A 17,688-nucleotide genomic window follows, 5' to 3' on the forward strand; every position below is an offset into this window, starting at 1 on the left:
AGATGCCTGTTGGCGTATTCTAACTGTTTATTTCTTGTTTCATGATATTCATCTATCTGTTGGCTTGTTGCAGATGTTTGGGCCAGTTAGATACCTGTTGTCGTATTCTAACTGTATAGTTCTTGTTTGATTTTAGTGGTATTCATTTATCGGTTTGCTTGTTGTAGAATCTTGGGGCAGTTAGATACCTGTTGGCGTATTCTAACTGGTCATAGTTTTGAAGTTCAAGTTTTGTTTATGTTCATACACAGATTAGTTGTTACTACACAGGTTAGTTGTTACATTTTGGTTTTAAGAATATTAAATAAGCATTAACAAGATTTGCTGGTAATTCTTTTTTTATATATGCAGTGTAGTGACCTCCATTGTTGTGCATTGTTGTGGCTCCTGCATGGTAGATTATACCTATTGTTGTGAAGGTTTTCTTACCGAGTGATACTTGTCCATGTGTGAATCCAGTCAGCTTGCAGTTGTTTTTAGTACCATCTGCATTGTAACATAAAAGCATTACTATTATGTATTTATTATGTGTCTGTATTTGTGAGGTGGAACGATTATCGGAATTTCAGGTATACACATAATCTGCTATGGTTTGCATTTTGTAGAAGTTACGGAAATGGAATGGATTCACAGTTAGGTATGGATACATACTCAAAGTGTTCATTAGGAACTCTTTCTTGTACTACATGCTTGCAAAGAGTGCATGTATGTTTCCACATGTATGAAATCTGGAAGATTGCATTTATAGGTATGTTTTTGTTTGCTAGTACATCAGAAATTCTTGTGGATCTTCTTGTGAGTTTATAGTGTATTTGACCATTCCAGCACAGTAGTACAATTCCTGCCTTATTCCAGAAACACTGTAACTGTTGTCAGGATTGTTGGTTGCATTTCTATGAGGGACTAACATTATAGGTATGGATACATACTCAAAGTGTTCATTAGGAACTCCTTCTTGTACTACATGCTTGCAAAGAGTGCATTGCATTTATAGGTATGTTTTTGTTTGCTAGTACATGTAACGCTCACCTGGTTCCCACGGAGGCGCGGGCGTGGTCTGGACGGCAGTGGCCTCTTCGAAGGAGATGTTCAGCACCCTGAAGATGGAGTGGGCTGGGTTCCCAAATCCGGCTTGTCTGGCTCGGATGAATACCCTTCTGTGAGCGAAAAGGAAGGGTTAATACTCTGCGGGTTTTGTGTTGATCTCCCGTTCCCCTTCTCACCCTCCTTGCAACCCTTCTGTAATTCCCTGTGGAGACTCACCTTAGGTATTGAAAAGGCGAGCTCTCCATCCTGCTTCTGATGCAGGGGCGCGTTGGGATCCAGTTACGTCACTGGATAGTAAGTTCGAGTTCGCTTGTCTGTTCCGGTAAGTACCGTAAATGTTTATGGCACGCTTGAGTCTAAACTGTTCCTCTTCTCTTTTACAGGTAACGGAAGACTCCAGGCTGAGGGCGGTTTCCGTCGAAAACCTGATTTCAGGTGAGTTTTGGTGTAGGCCCACTACTGTCTTTTCCTGTCTCTGTTTCCTTAGGGGCCGGAATTCGAGAATGCCGAAGAAATGGAGCCGGTACGAAGCAGAAGCTGAGTCCGACCTGTAAGCAGGTAAGTTTTAAATTGTTTGTTTGCTACGGTACTTGCATTCACTAATGTGATGTTTGCTTTTTCCCCATAGGGGCCGGGGTGCTGAAATGCCCAAGGAATGGCATCGACCCGAAGGTAAGAAGAATTAGCTTGGCGGGTAAGTGCTTCTTGGTTATTTTCCCCTTCTCACCTTGCTTTCTTCTCTTCGTCTCCCCGAAGGTGCTGGAATGCTGCAGGAGATCCGGATGGGCGTCGCAGAGCCGAAGGCGCCACGTGCAGGTAAGAGAAGTGCGCCGAGATGTATGCGACGCGGTGAGTATTTAAAATGATGTCTTTTTGCAGGAACGTTGGCGCGCTGAATCCGGAATGCAGCTTTAACAGGTAAGGTTTGTTTTCACCTGTTTCTTCTTCCCTTTTCTATCCTTAGGCGTTTCCAGGATGCTGGCAGGCATGGTCGAGGACTGGAGCAGGAGCAGGCACAGTGAGCGTCCAGCTGCTATGAGCAGAACAACGCGAAGCGTGGTTTGCTGTCTGGGCGTTGCTTAAATAGCCTTTCAAGTAGTCCCATGTATGTATCCTTCCACTGAAGGTATGTATCCTGCCACCAGCCACACCCGTGTGGTTAAGTAGTTCCTTTTTCATCTGAAGTTGTAGAATGATCTGCCAGGTAAGGAAATTGCAGCATGGTCTGCTAGGTAAGTTTGCACCAAACACTATTCCTTCCATATCTTGTATGAGCCTGGCGCCGATGGTGCCAGGACTGTTATCCCTTATGAGCCTGACGCCAACGGCGCCAGGACTGAGTCCAAAGAGCCCCTATCTGGGGTGGCTGGGACTTCCCTAGTATACATGTTGCCTGCCTCTGAGGGTGCCGGGCCCTGTCTGGCTCCTTGGAGGTAGGCATCATGACAGTACCTCCCCCCAAGGCCCCTCCCAAGGATGTACAGTCCGGAGGCTTTGGTTTGTGTGGAAACTTACGATGAAATTTTTGTATTAGACGAGGTGCATGTATATGATCGCTTGGTTCCCAAGATCTCTCCTGAGGTCCATATCCTTTCCAATCAATTAGGTAAAAAACCTTTGACTTGGACATCTTAGAATCTAATGTCTTTAACTTCAAATTCCAGTTCCCCATCTACTGGGATTGGTTCTGGTGGCTTGAGTAGCCTGGTTCCGGGTTGTACAGGTTTCAACAGTGATACGTGGAAAACCGGATGGATTCGCATGTTGGGGGGGCAGATCAAGTTTGCAGGCTACCGGGTTGATTACAGCCTTGATTGGATAAGGCCCTATATATCTTGGGTTAAAAGTTTGCGGGCCTTTAAGTGGTAGATGTCTAGTCGCCAGCCACACTGGATCTCCAACTTGGTAAGGAGGTACTTCGCTCCGATGTAAGTCAGCATTTTTCTTATATTTGTCCTTGGCCTGCTGTAAATGAGTCTTGGCTTCTTTGAAGGCTCGGGTTATGGTGGCATGTAAGTTATCCACGGCGGGCATTTCAAGGTCTTGAGGTGGTTCAAGATCCGAAGTTCTGGGATGGTGGCCAAATAAGGTATAAAAAGGAGTCTGGCCAATTCCTGAATGCACAGAATTGTTGTACGCGTATTCAGCAATCCATAAAATGTCTTTCCAATTATATTCTGATTCATGCAACATGCACCGTAAGTACTGTTCCAATGTCTGATTTGTTCTCTCGGTTTGGCCGTCGGTCTGAGGATGGTGGCTGGTAGATAAATGCACATCAACTTGTGCCATTTGGCAACATCTCTTCCAGAACCGAGAAATAAACTGGCTTCCCCGATCAGAGATTAATATGGATGGAAAACCATGTAGACGAACGACGTTCTCAAAAAATTCCTTGGCTAGGGTGGAGGCTGAAGGCAGCCCTTTCAAGGGAATAAAATGGGCCATCTTGGAGAAGAGGTCTACAATTACCAGTATAGTATTAAATCCATGACAAGGAGGTAGGTCAGTTATAAAATCCAGCGATAAAGTGTGCCAAGGTGCCGGTGGGATGTCCAGAGGTGGTAACGGACCGGCTGGTTTTTGCTTTTGACTTTTATTTTGGGCGCACACTGCGCATGTCATCATGAAAGATTTTATATCCTTTCCCCAGGAGGGCCACCAGAAATGCCTTTTAATTTTTTCTTCAGTCTTAGCGATGCCCGGGTGTCCTTCCATTAGTGTCTCATGATGATGGGCAATAACGAGATCTTGCAAATCCTTTTGAGGCAAGAACAGTCGCCCCTGGAAATAAGGTAAATCGTTATTAATTGAAAATCTGGGATCTTTCAGGCTCCATTCTTGCAAGGCTGCAGCGTCGAAAAGCAATTTAACTCTAGTTTGAATATCCTCTAGAGTTTGTGAGGAGATCACCCCCAAAATTCTCTGTTCGGGAATAATCGGAACTGGATCTAGAGTTGGGGTAGAATCGCCCATTCCTATTCGAGATAGTGCGTCCGCCTTGCCATTCTTGCAGCCGGGGCGATAGGTGATCACAAAGTCAAATTCTGCAAAGAACAGGGCCCAACGGAGTTGGCGTGAGGATTGAGCTTTGGCCGTTTTTAAGTATTGAAAATTCCTGTGGTCTGTAATTACGGTAACAGTATGTCTTGCGCCGAGAAGGTAATGACGCAAAGCCTTGAAAGCTGACTTGATAGCTAATAGTTCTTTATCTGTGATTGCGTAGTTAACTTCTGGAGCTGAGAATTTTCTGGACCAAAAGGCCACAGGATGCAGTTGGTTCGAGACTGGGTCCCTCTGTGATAGAACCGCCCCCATGGCTAAACTAGATGCGTCAGTTTCCACAACGTAAGGGAGATCTGGACGGGGATGTTTTAACACAGGTGCGGAGGTGAATTTAGTTTTTAGTTCCTGAAATGCTTGTTCTGCTTTCGTAGTCCATTCGAAGCGTTTGTTTTTCCGTAAGAGGGCTGTGATGGGTTGAACCACTCGAGAAAACTCCGGGATAAACCTTTGATAGAAATTGGCAAAACCAAGCATGCTCTGAACCCCTTTCACAGAACTAGGGGATGGCCATTTGAGGATCGCGTCCACTTTCCGTGAGTCCATTCGAACTCCCTTTGGCGTTAGGACGAAACCAAGAAACTCAACCTCTGTGACGTGAAAAATGCACTTTTCGAGCTTTGCAAATAGTTTGTGCTGGCGTAGTTTCTCCAGGACGGCCTTAACATGTTTTCGGTGATCAGAGTCCGAGGAAGAGTACACTAGGATGTCGTCAATATATATGATGACACAAACATCTATGAGTTCTCGAAATATGTCATTCATAAAATACTGGAAGGCAGCAGGTGCGTTGCACAACCCGAAGGGCATCACTTGGTATTCAAAGAGTCCGTATTTGGTGCGGAAGGCCGTTTTCCATTCATCGCCTTCTCTGACGCGCACCAGATAGTAAGCCCCTCTTAAATCCAGCTTGGTAAAGATGCAGGCATCTTTCACCTGGTCGAGGAGTTCAGGGATCAGAGGCAGGGGGTAACGATTCTTAACCGTTATCTGATTTAAGGCGCGATAGTCAATACATGTTCTAAGGTCGCCTTCCTTTTTCGGCACGAAGAACAAAGCTGAAGAAGCCGGTGACTTTGACGGGCGAATAAACCCATTGGCAAGATACTGATCCAAATACTGGCGTAAATGAAGATTCTCTGGTTCGGTAAGGGCATAAATCCTACTACAAGGCGGTTGAGCATTGGGTACCAGATCAATTTGACAATCGTATGGCCGGTGAGGTGGTAAGGTGTTGGCCTGTTCTTTTTGAAAAACGTCCTGAAAGTCCTGATACTCAAGTGGTAGTTGTGCTGACACACAGGTTACTGAGGCTAGACCCACTTGTGGATTTCCGGAATAACAAGTTTGTCTGCAGTTAGGAAAGGTGATACTCTTTGCTCGCCAGTCAATTCGAGGATTATGTGCTTCTAACCAAGGGATCCCCAAGATTACCTGAAATTGTGGAGCCTTGATTACGTCGAACACTATGGTTTCCCTATGACCATCTTGGCCAACCAGTGTCATTTCTGTGGTAGAATGTGTTACCGGCCCAGAGGCAATTTCGGTCCCATCAACTGTGGTAATGACATCTTTGGTGATTTTTGGTCGGAGAGGGAGACCAATCCTGGAAGCCAATTCAAGATCAACATAGTTCCCAATAGCCCCACTGTCGAGATAGGCCTTTATGCCATGTAATCGTTGAGGCTGCTTTGGATCCACGAGGGTCATTGGCATGATGAAATGCGAGGTCAAAGAGTTTGTCTTCACGCTCGGCAAGCGGACCTCTACGCTTGTCGGGCTTGATCGTTTCCCGAATCAGATTTTGGAAGGTTTTGGTCTGTGGCTCCAACCACCTTCTTGGGTGGTTTTACCGGGCAATTTCGTAGAAAGTGTCCAGACTCTCCGCAATAGAGACATAACTGGTTTTGCCGTCTTCTTTCTCGTTCTTTCTGCGTTAGGGGTCCTTTTACTCCCCCAATTTGCATTGGCTCCGAAGTGTCACTACTCTTGTGGTTTGCGTGGGTTTTTACCAAAGCCCGAGTTTCAAATCTAGTCCGATCAGTCTTTCTATTCTGGAGTCTATGATCAAGTTGGATCACTAAATCAATGTATTCCTCACAGAGTTGGGGTGGATTCACAATTTGAGCCAGAACGTCTTTTAGCTCTCCACGAAGTCCTCGATGAAACAAGGTGATTCTTTTATTCTCAGGCCACCCAGTTTCCACGATCAGTCTGTTAAATGTGGCGATATAAGATAGGAGGTCTTGGTTCCCTTGACGCAAAGACAGAAGTTCGTTATCCAAGGCCTCACCCTGGGCGTGCCGGGCAAATAATCTCTCCATACTAGCCTGGAAGCGTTGAAAGTCACGAAGGATAGGATCGTCTTGATTTACCAACGGAATAGACCAATCGGCTGAACAGCCGCTGAGATACGATAAAACAAAAGCCACCCTAGTTTGGTCATTAGGGAAGGCCCCAGGTCTACATAAAAAGCGTAAACGACATTGGTTCATGAAAACAGCGTATTTCTTGGGGTCCCCCGCAAAACGTTCAGGTGGGGCCAAAGGCATGTTTCCCGGCAGGTTAATTTGCACCGATTTAGTGGAAGCCATAGGAGTGGACTCTCTCCCGGAAGCAGGTAATGGCGTTTGTCCAGCCTGATTCTGCAAAAGCTGTTTAGCCAGGTCATCGGTTCGTTCTTTGGACAAGATCAGTTCTCTTCGAAGAACGTTGGTTTCTTGGCGGGCGGTGTGAACTTCCGCCCGTAATTCCCCCAATAGTTGGGCCAGTTGGTCTGTTTCGGAAGTCTCCATGGCGCCTGGGTGGGTAATTGTGGGTAGGCTTCGCGTTCTGTAACGCTCACCTGGTTCCCACGGAGGCGCGGGCGTGGTCTGGACGGCAGTGGCCTCTTCGAAGGAGATGTTCAGCACCCTGAAGATGGAGTGGGCTGGGTTCCCAAATCCGGCTTGTCTGGCTCGGATGAATACCCTTCTGTGAGCGAAAAGGAAGGGTTAATACTCTGCGGGTTTTGTGTTGATCTCCCGTTCCCCTTCTCACCCTCCTTGCAACCCTTCTGTAATTCCCTGTGGAGACTCACCTTAGGGATTGAAAAGGCGAGCTCTCCATCCTGCTTCTGATGCAGGGGCGCGTTGGGATCCAGTTACGTCACTGGATAGTAAGTTCGAGTTCGCTTGTCTGTTCCGGTAAGTACCGTAAATGTTTATGGCAAGCTTGAGTCTAAACTGTTCCTCTTCTCTTTTGCAGGTAATGGAAGACTCCGGGCTGAGGGCGGTTTCCGTCGAAAACCTGATTTCAGGTGAGTTTTGGTGTAGGCCCACTACTGTCTTTTCCTGTCTCTGTTTCCTTAGGGGCCGGAGTTCGAGAATGCCGAAGAAATGGAGCCGGTACGAAGCAGAAGCTGAGTCCGACCTGTAAGCAGGTAAGTTTTAAATTGTTTGTTTGCTACGGTACTTGCATTCACTAATGTGATGTTTGCTTTTTCCCCATAGGGGCCAGGGTGCTGAAATGCCCAAGGAATGGCATCGACCCGAAGGTAAGAAGAATTAGCTTGCCGGGTAAGTGCTTCTTGGTTATTTTCCCCTTCTCACCTTGCTTTCTTCTCTTCGTCTCCCCGTAGGTGCTGGAATGCTGCAGGAGATCCGGCTGGGCGTCGCAGAGCCGAAGGCGCCACGTGCAGGTAAGAGAAGTGCGCCGAGATGTATGCGACGCGGTGAGTATTTAAAATGATGTCTTTTTGCAGGAACGTTGGCGCGCTGAACCCGGAATGCAGCTTTAACAGGTAAGGTTTGTTTTCACCTGTTTCTTCTTCCCTTTTCTATCCTTAGGTGTTTCCAGGATGCTGGCAGGCGTGGTCGAGGACTGGAGCAGGAGCAGGCACGGTGAGCGTCCAGCTGCTATGAGCAGAACAACGCGAAGCGTGGTTTGCTGTCTGGGCGTGGCTTAAATAGCCTTTCAAGTAGTCCCAGGTATGTATCCTTCCACTGAAGGTATGTATCCTGCCACCAGCCACACCTGTGTGGTTAAGTAGTTCCTTTTTCATCTGGAAGTTGTAGAATGATCTGCCATGTAAGGAAATTGCAGCATGGTCTGCCAGGTAAGTTTGCACCAAACACTATTCCTTCCATATCTTGTATGAGCCTGGCGCCGATGGTGCCAGGACTACTATCCCTTATGAGCCTGACGCCAACGGCGCCAGGACTGAGTCCAAAGAGCCCCTATCTGGGGTGGCTGGGACTTCCCTAGTATACATGTTGCCTGCCTCTGAGGGTGCCGGGCCCTGTCTGGCTCCTTGGAGGTAGACATCATGACAGTACATCAGAAGTTCTTGTGGATCTTCTTGTGAGTTTATAGTGAATTTGACCATTCCAGCACAGTAGTACAATTCCTGCCTTATTCCAGAAACACTGTAACTGTTGTCAGGATTGTTGGTTGCATTTCTATGAAGGACTAACATTTGCAAACACAATTGGTCTGTACCATGTAAATAAATGTTGTCAATAATCGGTGGCAATTGCAATAGAATATTTATTGCTACATTTGCATAGCAATTTACACAAGTTATATTTGAAAAGTTTAATAGATTTGACAGTTCTGTGTCCAAATCATTTGTTGCGAGTGTGTGTTGCTTCTTTGAAAAGGTAGTTGAGTTACTTTGATTAGTAGATTCTTCTTTGGTTGTGGTCCTTGATGAAGTATTAGCTTCTTTTACTTTCTTTGGAGGAATTGCTGTGAGATCCTGCCTAGATTGAGTCTGAAGTAGTTTCCTTTTACACCGTTTTGCTTTTTGCGGAACAAGATAGGTAACTCCTTGTGATTTGTGAATGGTGACTGCGTATGCTAGAGTTAGATAAAATTGTTCTCTGCGTACATACATGTCTTTGAAAAGAAGGAAGCAGGCTTTTGAGCATCCTATCCTTTTAACTTCGGATAGTTTGTCAAAGAGAATATTGACAAATTGAATGTTGTTGTCACGTGGGTATGTTTGAAAGCCAACAACTGTACCAAGTGCTCCATTAACTAGTCCTTGCTCTTCGTCAAGGTTTTGTTTGAGCATTACTCTACAGTTTAAAGATAATTTGTATGTTTTCTCCAAACCAGCTGTGTTAGAGATAGAGTTTTCCAAGGTGTTTAGCCTTGTTGTGGCGTGTTGACACATGGGTAGTGTTATACCATGCACGTCCAGTTTGGCTGTGGAGGCAATTTGAACTATTGGTTGCATTTCTTTTTTTAACATGGTTTCATTAAATTTTGAACAGCTTGCAAGAGTTGGCGTCAAGGACATACCATTGACATTTTTGTGTGCTAATTGTTCCACGACAACAGTAGCACAAGAGTTATGGCCATAGAGTGCATGGATGTGCCTGGTTTTTAATATAGATTGTGCTTCTTGAGATAGTACACCAACTCTGATACTTTTTCAAATGTTGCCGTATGTCAGGTCTGCAGACTGATGCATATTTTCAGTTAATTCTCTGTATTGGAAATGTTGACAAAGGATGACATTTCCTATGCTGCCAAGAATTTTATGGCACAGTTTGTGCCCTAAGGTTTTAAAAATAGGTTCAGCTTTCACTGGTGTTAATTGAAGAAGATCTCCGAAAACAATAATGTGTTTTCCTCCAAAGAGCTCTTCGTAGTCTGTTTTGAGGATCTCTTGTAGTCTGAGGTGAATTAAAGCCAACATTAGGTTGGAGACCACGCTCACCTCATCTATTAGCAGCATTTTCATTTGTTTGAAAACTCTGCGTAGTTCCATTGCAGCTTCTGTAGAAAGTTTGTAATAGTCTAATTTGTTTTGGTGTTCTACTGGAAGGAGTAGTAATTGGTGTAAAGGGACACCACCTATGTTGTAGGCAGCTAAACCTGTTGGGGCAGTTACAACAGCTGACAGTTTGTTCTATGTCAATTGTTGAAAGAACTTGCTGATGATTTTGATTAAGAATGTTTTGCCTAAACCAGCTTGACCACTCACGTCTAGCAGTATAAGTTTGTAATCTTGGCAGGTATAGTTTTTATTTTCATGTTGCACACCATATTCAATTTGTTTTGTTACTTCTTGGAAAATGCTACTCTGCTCAGTGTTTAGTTGTGATTTCAGTACAGCAAAGTCTCCTGTAGATTGCTCATACTGACACATGGGGCCTCATTACGAGAATGGAGGTAATGAAAAAAGGAAGGCGTAATGGTAATAGTAGCATCATTAACAGGTCCGGGGCATTCTGACACGACAACGCGTCAATACCGGCACCGCCCGTACCGTGCCCCCTCATACCGGCATGTGTGTGTACACGTGCCCCTTCGGGGAGCAAATACCGACATGCCGGTAATAGGAGGACATCACAACCCACGCGGACATGCAAATACCGGCATCTCGAAGGCGGTAATCAGGGGCTGCATGATGCCGGCCATACAGGCATCGCGGACCACAAGCAAACAGCAATCAGCATTCAAGCCAACTGCCACAGGTGCACACAATCACCAGAGGTGCACTCAATGGAGTCTGACCCAGCATAAAAGGAGTACACCCACACACCACACCCCTTCCCACACCAAAATGCTACCACTAGCTGTTGCAATCATGGCGCTGGAGGACATGCCTATACTGCTACAACTACAGCAACAACAGCAACTACAACAACTACAGCAGCAACAACAGGCAGCACAGAGGAGATGCAGGAGGAGAAGGAGGGTGAGACAGGCCCAGCAATTACCACCAGTGCAGCCAGTAGTCCCTTCTAGGCAGCCGCCAATCCCTCGCATCAGACCCAGTCCATTCAATCTAACCCCTGAGCAGATCCACACCCTGTACCGGTTGGACCGGGACACCATCACCACCATAGTGGACATGATAGGCAACAATATTGCCAGCCTCATAGAAATACGCACTGCCATCCCCCCGCTACTAAAGGTGGTGTCTGTGCTCCACTTCCTGGCCACAGGCACCTACCAGCACACAGTGGGCCAGCTGCATGGCATTTCACAACCACTATCTTCACGCATGCTGACCCAAGTGCTGGATGCCCTCCTGAAGCACGCTAGCACACACATATCCCTACCACGGACTGCCCAGGAGATAGCCAACACCAAAGTAGGCTTCCATGCACTGGCAGGCATGCCCAATTGTGTTGGTGCCCTGGACTGCACCCATGTCGAATTGGTAGTCCCCATGCCGTAGAGGCGGTGTACCGCAATCGCAAGCAATACCACTCCATCAATGTGCAGATGGTATGTGACCCCAGCAAGATCATCACACATTGCTGCGCCCGATTTCCTGGATCAACACATGATGCCATGGTGCTGCGTAACTCCACGCTACCCCGTCACATGGAGCGACATGCTGGACCACGTGCCTGGCTGCTTGGTGAGTTGGCTGAGTGGGCCATGGCAGTGCATTGGGGTAGGTATGTGTTGTGATGCATACCCCACCTGGGTGGGAATGGGGGGGATGCATACACCACCTGGGTGGGAATGGGGCGGGGGATACATACACCACCTGGGTGGGAATGGGGGGGATGCATACACCACCTGGGTGGGAATGAACGGTGAGTGGAGAATGCACGCTGTACTAATGACACCTGACCTGAACCCCCCCAACCCCAACAGGACACATCATTGGCACACATCTGACCATTAACTCATATCAATGACCACATATAAGACTAAGAACCTGACCACTATGTGTATGTCAAGCAATGCATGACTAAACAGGATTGCAACTGTGCCAATGTGGCTACTGTGTCCATGCACAGTGTAGTATACACAGCATAAATGGGAGGTTAAACATTGTCGCACAACCACAGTACATCCCCCTCAGCATGCATCATTTCACCCTGCATCATCTATTGAATGCCATCCAGGCTACCACAACTCATAGCAGTATATTATGCATCTAGATGACATTTGTGCATATGTACAGGGACATGTGCATGTCCACACCAAATAGTTGCGGCCATGACTGTGATTCCTGAAGGTGGCAGCTCAGAGTGACACACACCTATTTGTATTTGCTTGCAGGTGATGGAGGATATCCCTTGAGGTCGTGGCTAGTTACCCCTGTGCGGAACCCGCGGAACAGCCATGAAGAGGAGTACAATCGGATACACACCCGTACCCGTGTACTGATTGAGCAGACCTTTGGCCTGTTGAAGGCGCGGTTCCACTGCCTAAGCAGGTCTGGTGGAGCACTGCTTTATAGGCCTGAGAAGGTGGCAAAGATCACCATGGCCTGTGTCATGCTGCACAACATGTGCGTCCGGAGAAATGTACCACTGCCACCTGACATTGACATGCATGCACCGGGTGAGGATGATGAGGATGGAGACGGAGGTGAAGCAGCACCCCTGCCAGTACTTGATGCACAGGATGGCCATGCAGTACGCCAATCACTGATTCACAAATACTTCTGAACCACAGGGACTTTGACAGACATGTGTCAGTGACACACCGGGTCCATGTGGACATGCACACAGGGAATGTTGGGATTTGGGTACTGAACACCGTCATACAATAAATGGATACACATGAAATGAACAATGTCCAGGCATTATGGTTTTTCTCACAACAGGTGTATTGGTTTAAACTGCAAAAATGTGACAACCACCCCCCCTAGACCCCTCCAGTGAACTCCCAAACCCCCCAGTGAACTCCTAAACCCCCCCAGTGAACTCCCAAACCCCCCAGTGAACTCCCAAACCCCCCAGCTAACTCCAAACCCCCCCAATAAACTCCCCCAAATGCTCCCATCCACCCCCAACAACATGTGTCCCACTCCCATTGTCCGCCCACACTACTTGCGGGACTTTTTGCTCTCCGGGGGCTGCATTTCGGTGTGCCTTGCACTCCTTCTGGTAGGACGCACAGGGCTGGTGGGGACTGAGGAAGCAGGTGTGGTGGCTGATGAGGAGTCGATGGGGACTTCCACGCCTGCTGCAAGTCATGGCCGCGGCATGTGCAGCAGGATGGATGTTAGTACCTGTGTTATGGCCCCCAGACAGTCCCTCATCAGCATTGCCGAGGCATTCACTGCGGCTGTGTTGGCTGTAATGGTGGCAGTGGTCCCTGCTATGGCTGTGGCAATTCCCCGCCTGGTGTCCTCGCCATCCGCTATGTATTGCCGCAGGAGCTCCAACATCGACTCCTGTCGGGCCTCCACCCTCGCCAGCTGTGACTCAAGGGTGTTGGTGGGAGCAGGAGTGGTGGGGGGTGGTGTCACGGGGCCTGCATTTTCAGTGCTGTCCTCCAGGAAGGGACTCGGGTCCAAATCATGCAGGCAGGGATCAGCACTGATGTAGGTTAGTGAGGGCTGAGTTTGGGGCGGGGGTGGACACAGGGCTTGGGGTGGGTGGACATGTCACTTCCGTGACTCCCTCCTGGTCCACATTCTCCTCAAAGTCATCTTCAGTGGTGGCCAGTGCTTGTAGGGACTCCCCTTCCACTGGTGTGGTTGTGGGCAGCTGTGTCTCGACTGTGTCAGGCACACTGCCTGTAGGTGTGGGCTGCGTGGCTGCCCTGGAGTTGGTGGTGGCAGTAGCCCTTTTCTGTGGGTAGCCTGTGGCGGGACGTGGATGCCCTAGCGGTGGTGTCTTGGCTGGCATCTTCTCCATCGGTGCCTGGGGGGTAGAAGAGATGCAGGGCATCAGTGATGGTGTTACATGTCAGAAGCATACTATGGTGCTGTTCATTATTCATTTAATCATGCATTCATGTCTTACAGGTGTGTCACACAGGGTAGTATGAGGGGGCATTTTGCAATTTGCTGCATGGCAGGTGGCATGCCGTTGAGTTGGGGTTTGTGTGATGTATTACATGGGCACGGTCCATGTGTGTTGGCTGTGTGTTGGTTATGGGATTGGCACTCAGCATGCATTTCTGTCTGGCAGGGTTTGGCCCACCATCTGGACTTGGATATGTTCATGTGGGTGTTGGGACATGCATTGCCTTGCCTAGACTCTCTTCCACATCACTTGTGCTACGTCATGGTTTCCCTTACAGGGATCTGCAGGGTCACTCACCTCCTTCTGGTAATGATGTTGCACCCGTCTCCATCTCCCCAAATCCCTCGATGGACTCTGGATTAATGAAGGTGCTTGCGGTCTCCTCCCAGGTGGTCATTTTGGCAGGAGAGTGGGGACCCCTGCCTGTGGCCATGGCCTCCCTCCTGTTGCTTGCAATGATGTTACGGACCCTAAGGCGGAGATCGTCCCACCTCTTCCTGCAATCCTTGACACTACGTGGGGTGGTTCCCACAGCGGACACCTTGCAGGCTACCTCCTGCCAGATGTCCTTCTTCTGCTGTTGCACCTCACGCTTCAGGTTCTGGGATTTGATGACATCTGCATGTGCGGCAAGGGTGTCCGCAAGCATATTTAATTCAGCATCGGAAAAGCGCTGTTTCTGCAGCTGGGGGGTGGTCTTCCGGGTTGCCTTAGACATTATCGAAGTATTGCCACTGAGCTCTCCTGGAAACAACTGGTGGTTTGGGAGGATTGCAATGGATTGTGTTTTTCAAGATGGTTGGCGAGTTTGGAGAGCCCGGTAATTCCTCCTTCAGGGAACCCGGGCCGGACCTTCCTCATTCCCATTTGAGCCCCGATAGGGCTCAATGAGAATGGGTGCGGGAGCTAACAACGGGCCGATCACGACCGGCCCGTTGTTAGCTCCCTGGTCCCCTCGCAAGACCCGCTCTGGACGTCTCGTAAAAGTGCAGAATGCGTTTAACGGCGCCGGCACCATTACCGGCACCTTTAAACGCATTCCGCACAGGTCGTAATGAGACCCATGAAGTTGTTTACTTGACCTGTTGTTGAAACTGGTCTAGGGAAACCAAAGCGGCATTTGGTGTAGTATTTCCCTTTGTTTTTATATTTGCGACAACAATAGTTCCCGCATTTGTGTCTTTGAAATTGTAAAATTTGTGCATGAAGGTCACTATGTGTTGTTTGTGAAGGGATTTCACAAGTGACATATTTTTGAATGAACTTCAAAACAGTGACATCACTGTCCTTACCAAATTTAGGCGCATCTTTAATCCATAAAAGCATATGGATGTGTGGTGCTCCTCTAGCTTGGTATTTATTTCTCCAAAAGAGGTTTTGCACTTCTCCGAGGGGAGGAACAGTTATATTACAAATGAAGTGTAGCATAGCAATGAAGCAATGATGGAAATATCTTGATACATTCACAGGATCTAGAGAGCAGAGCTCTCTTGGTGTTTTTATATCTATGTTTGTTTTGTTTTTGTTTGCTATGCGTAGGAAATCGTGTAAATCTTCCCATGCATATTCTGCACAACTTAATATCACAAACCAAGTGGGTGGGCCAAGGTTTCTTATCATACAGCGTACATCTCTGTGACATCGGAACCAGTATTCTTTTGTACCAGGAATGTTTGCTAAAAGATTGGTAATGCTTGACTGTAAAATCTCATCTTTTTCTTGCACTTTTTGTAGTAATTCCATAGCTGACATATTTTGAAAATGGGTACCTGATTTCAATGTGTGTGCAACTCCATAGCATAGAGTTGCTAGTTCCCTTTCAATGAGTAGGTGGAATATGTATTCCACGTTTTGTCGGAATTTGGGTTCTTCAGAATACATTCCTAAAGAGCGGTATTCTGATGCTGTTATTTGTGTGGGTCTATCATCGTACCTTCCTCCTTTTCCAGTAGGAAAGAGTAGAGTAAAGGCACGCGCTTCTATACTTTTTTCCCATATGCTGATTGGAGATCCTTTGGCTGGTCGCATTTGGTATGTTTCCAGTGCATCATCTATGGTCTCTTTAAAGTGCAATGGGTGAATTGTATAATGGTCTAAAATATTGGATTCTGTAGCAGGATCTAGAAGTTGAAATTGACCAGTTTCTGATGAGTCTTAAATTATTTCAGTGGTTTCCCTGAGGTTTTCTTCAATATTAATTTCTCTGTAGTATTCATTGTTGTCTTTTAGATATTGCAGGGCTCGTCCAACTTTATGTAAGTCTGCAAGTTGTTGCCAAATTTTTTTGTCTTTTGTAGGTACGCCATTTACTAAGATAATTAAAGATTGATCTATTGGACGTTGCACTCCCAGAGTGTGTACATTTTCTTTGAGATCTAATAGCAAATAAACTACTTTGCCACAAATGCCTTTCACTAATTCAGAGGGAAGAAGTTTTGCTGTTTTTGAAGGCGTATTATTCCTTGAAATGGGTGCACTGTTTGAATTATGATGCTCTCCTATAAGTTGAGTTGTTGAAGGGGTTTCGGTAATGGGAATAATTCCAAGTTATTTGTGATAGCACGTGAAGGTGTTTGGTTGTTGTCAAGTTTTGCAGTGCAGTAACTGCAAAGTATTAAGGGGTCAGTAATTTCGTATTTGTTTTCTGCTATAAGATAGAGAAATAATTGGAACCACTTGGAATTTTCATTGTCTTCTATTTTGTACGTTCTGTCTATAGTTTTTGTGCTATTTTTATAAAAAGTTCTGCGGCAACATATACACAAATTGTAGGGTACTTCAGCAGATGTACTTTTAAACTTTAGTATTTCTTTTCTGTATGTGTGAAATACAAGGTTGCCATCTGTACAGTTGTTGGTAGTCTGTTGTAAATCTATTGCATTTTGTAAGTGGCTTTCAATTCCAAAATATTTTCTCTGAATATGGTCTATTTCTTCAAGTAGTTGTTTGGCTGTAGCATGTAGAAGATTGTTATTTAAGTTGGCTAGTGCTAAAGCAGGACTTTGGCATGGTACAGTTATGGACCAGATTTCCTATAGTTGTATGGTGTGTTGATATCATTTTGATATGGTGGAAGGGGCTTTTGCAAATAGGTCCAGAAATGCAGGTTAATGAATGTCCTTGTAGTCCTGTGTATTTGCACACTGGACAGGTAGGTATTTAGTAGTAGTTTAATTTTGAATTTGTCTTTGTCTTTCACATACTGATTGAGGAACTGGCGTAAAGATTTGAAAGATTTTTTGGCAATTTTACATATTGATGTGCAGGGCCATTTGTAGACTGACGCATTGGTTCAGTGAAATGGAGAGTTGATACTACGTTTCCTGGGGATATTTATGTGAGCAGTGTTTCTTGTTCCATAATGGTATTGTTAAGTTTTTCATACCCGTGTCCACTGCTATGTATGGCAATTGGCTTACTTTGCTTTTGTTTGTATGCTTCTTCATTGAAATATGGTTCTGTGCTGGTGGTGTGACTCCATTCACCTACACAGATGTTTGCGAAGCTATCTTTTTTGATAGTCCGTTTATTGAGAAGTCTTTTTTGTAGTTTAGTACTTAGTTTTGTTAGTGGTTTCATTCTGTTAAAAACTAAAATAAATAATTTCCTTTTGAGAAGGATTGCACTGTCTATGAGAGCTTCTGGGATTAATTTTCTACAATAGGTTTTAACGGTTGTGCGTGATTTGTCTCCTGTTTTTATAAGCTTCTGAAGGACTAAGAATTTGTTTTGTAAAATAATTTATTTGGTATGCTTACTTGTGGCTACATCGAGATTTATAGGTGCAGTGTTAGCACTAGTGGTAGCTGCAGTCTTGTTAATCACTTTCTGTTTCATTTTCTATTTTGGAACAGGCAAAGTT

The 17,688-nt window shown here is 46.2% G+C and overlaps 1 protein-coding gene across 1 annotated transcript in view; it reads right to left on the bottom strand.

Moving 5' to 3' along the window:
* SLC13A2 (solute carrier family 13 member 2) overlaps positions 1-17,688 on the bottom strand; it is a 739,631-nt gene that overhangs the window by 448,116 nt on the left and 273,827 nt on the right. The window lies entirely within an intron of this gene.

This window comes from Ambystoma mexicanum, chromosome 9, assembly GCF_040938575.1.
Source record: "Ambystoma mexicanum isolate Mex_15411 chromosome 9, UKY_AmexF1_1, whole genome shotgun sequence".
Taxonomy (NCBI): Eukaryota; Metazoa; Chordata; class Amphibia; order Caudata; family Ambystomatidae; genus Ambystoma; species Ambystoma mexicanum.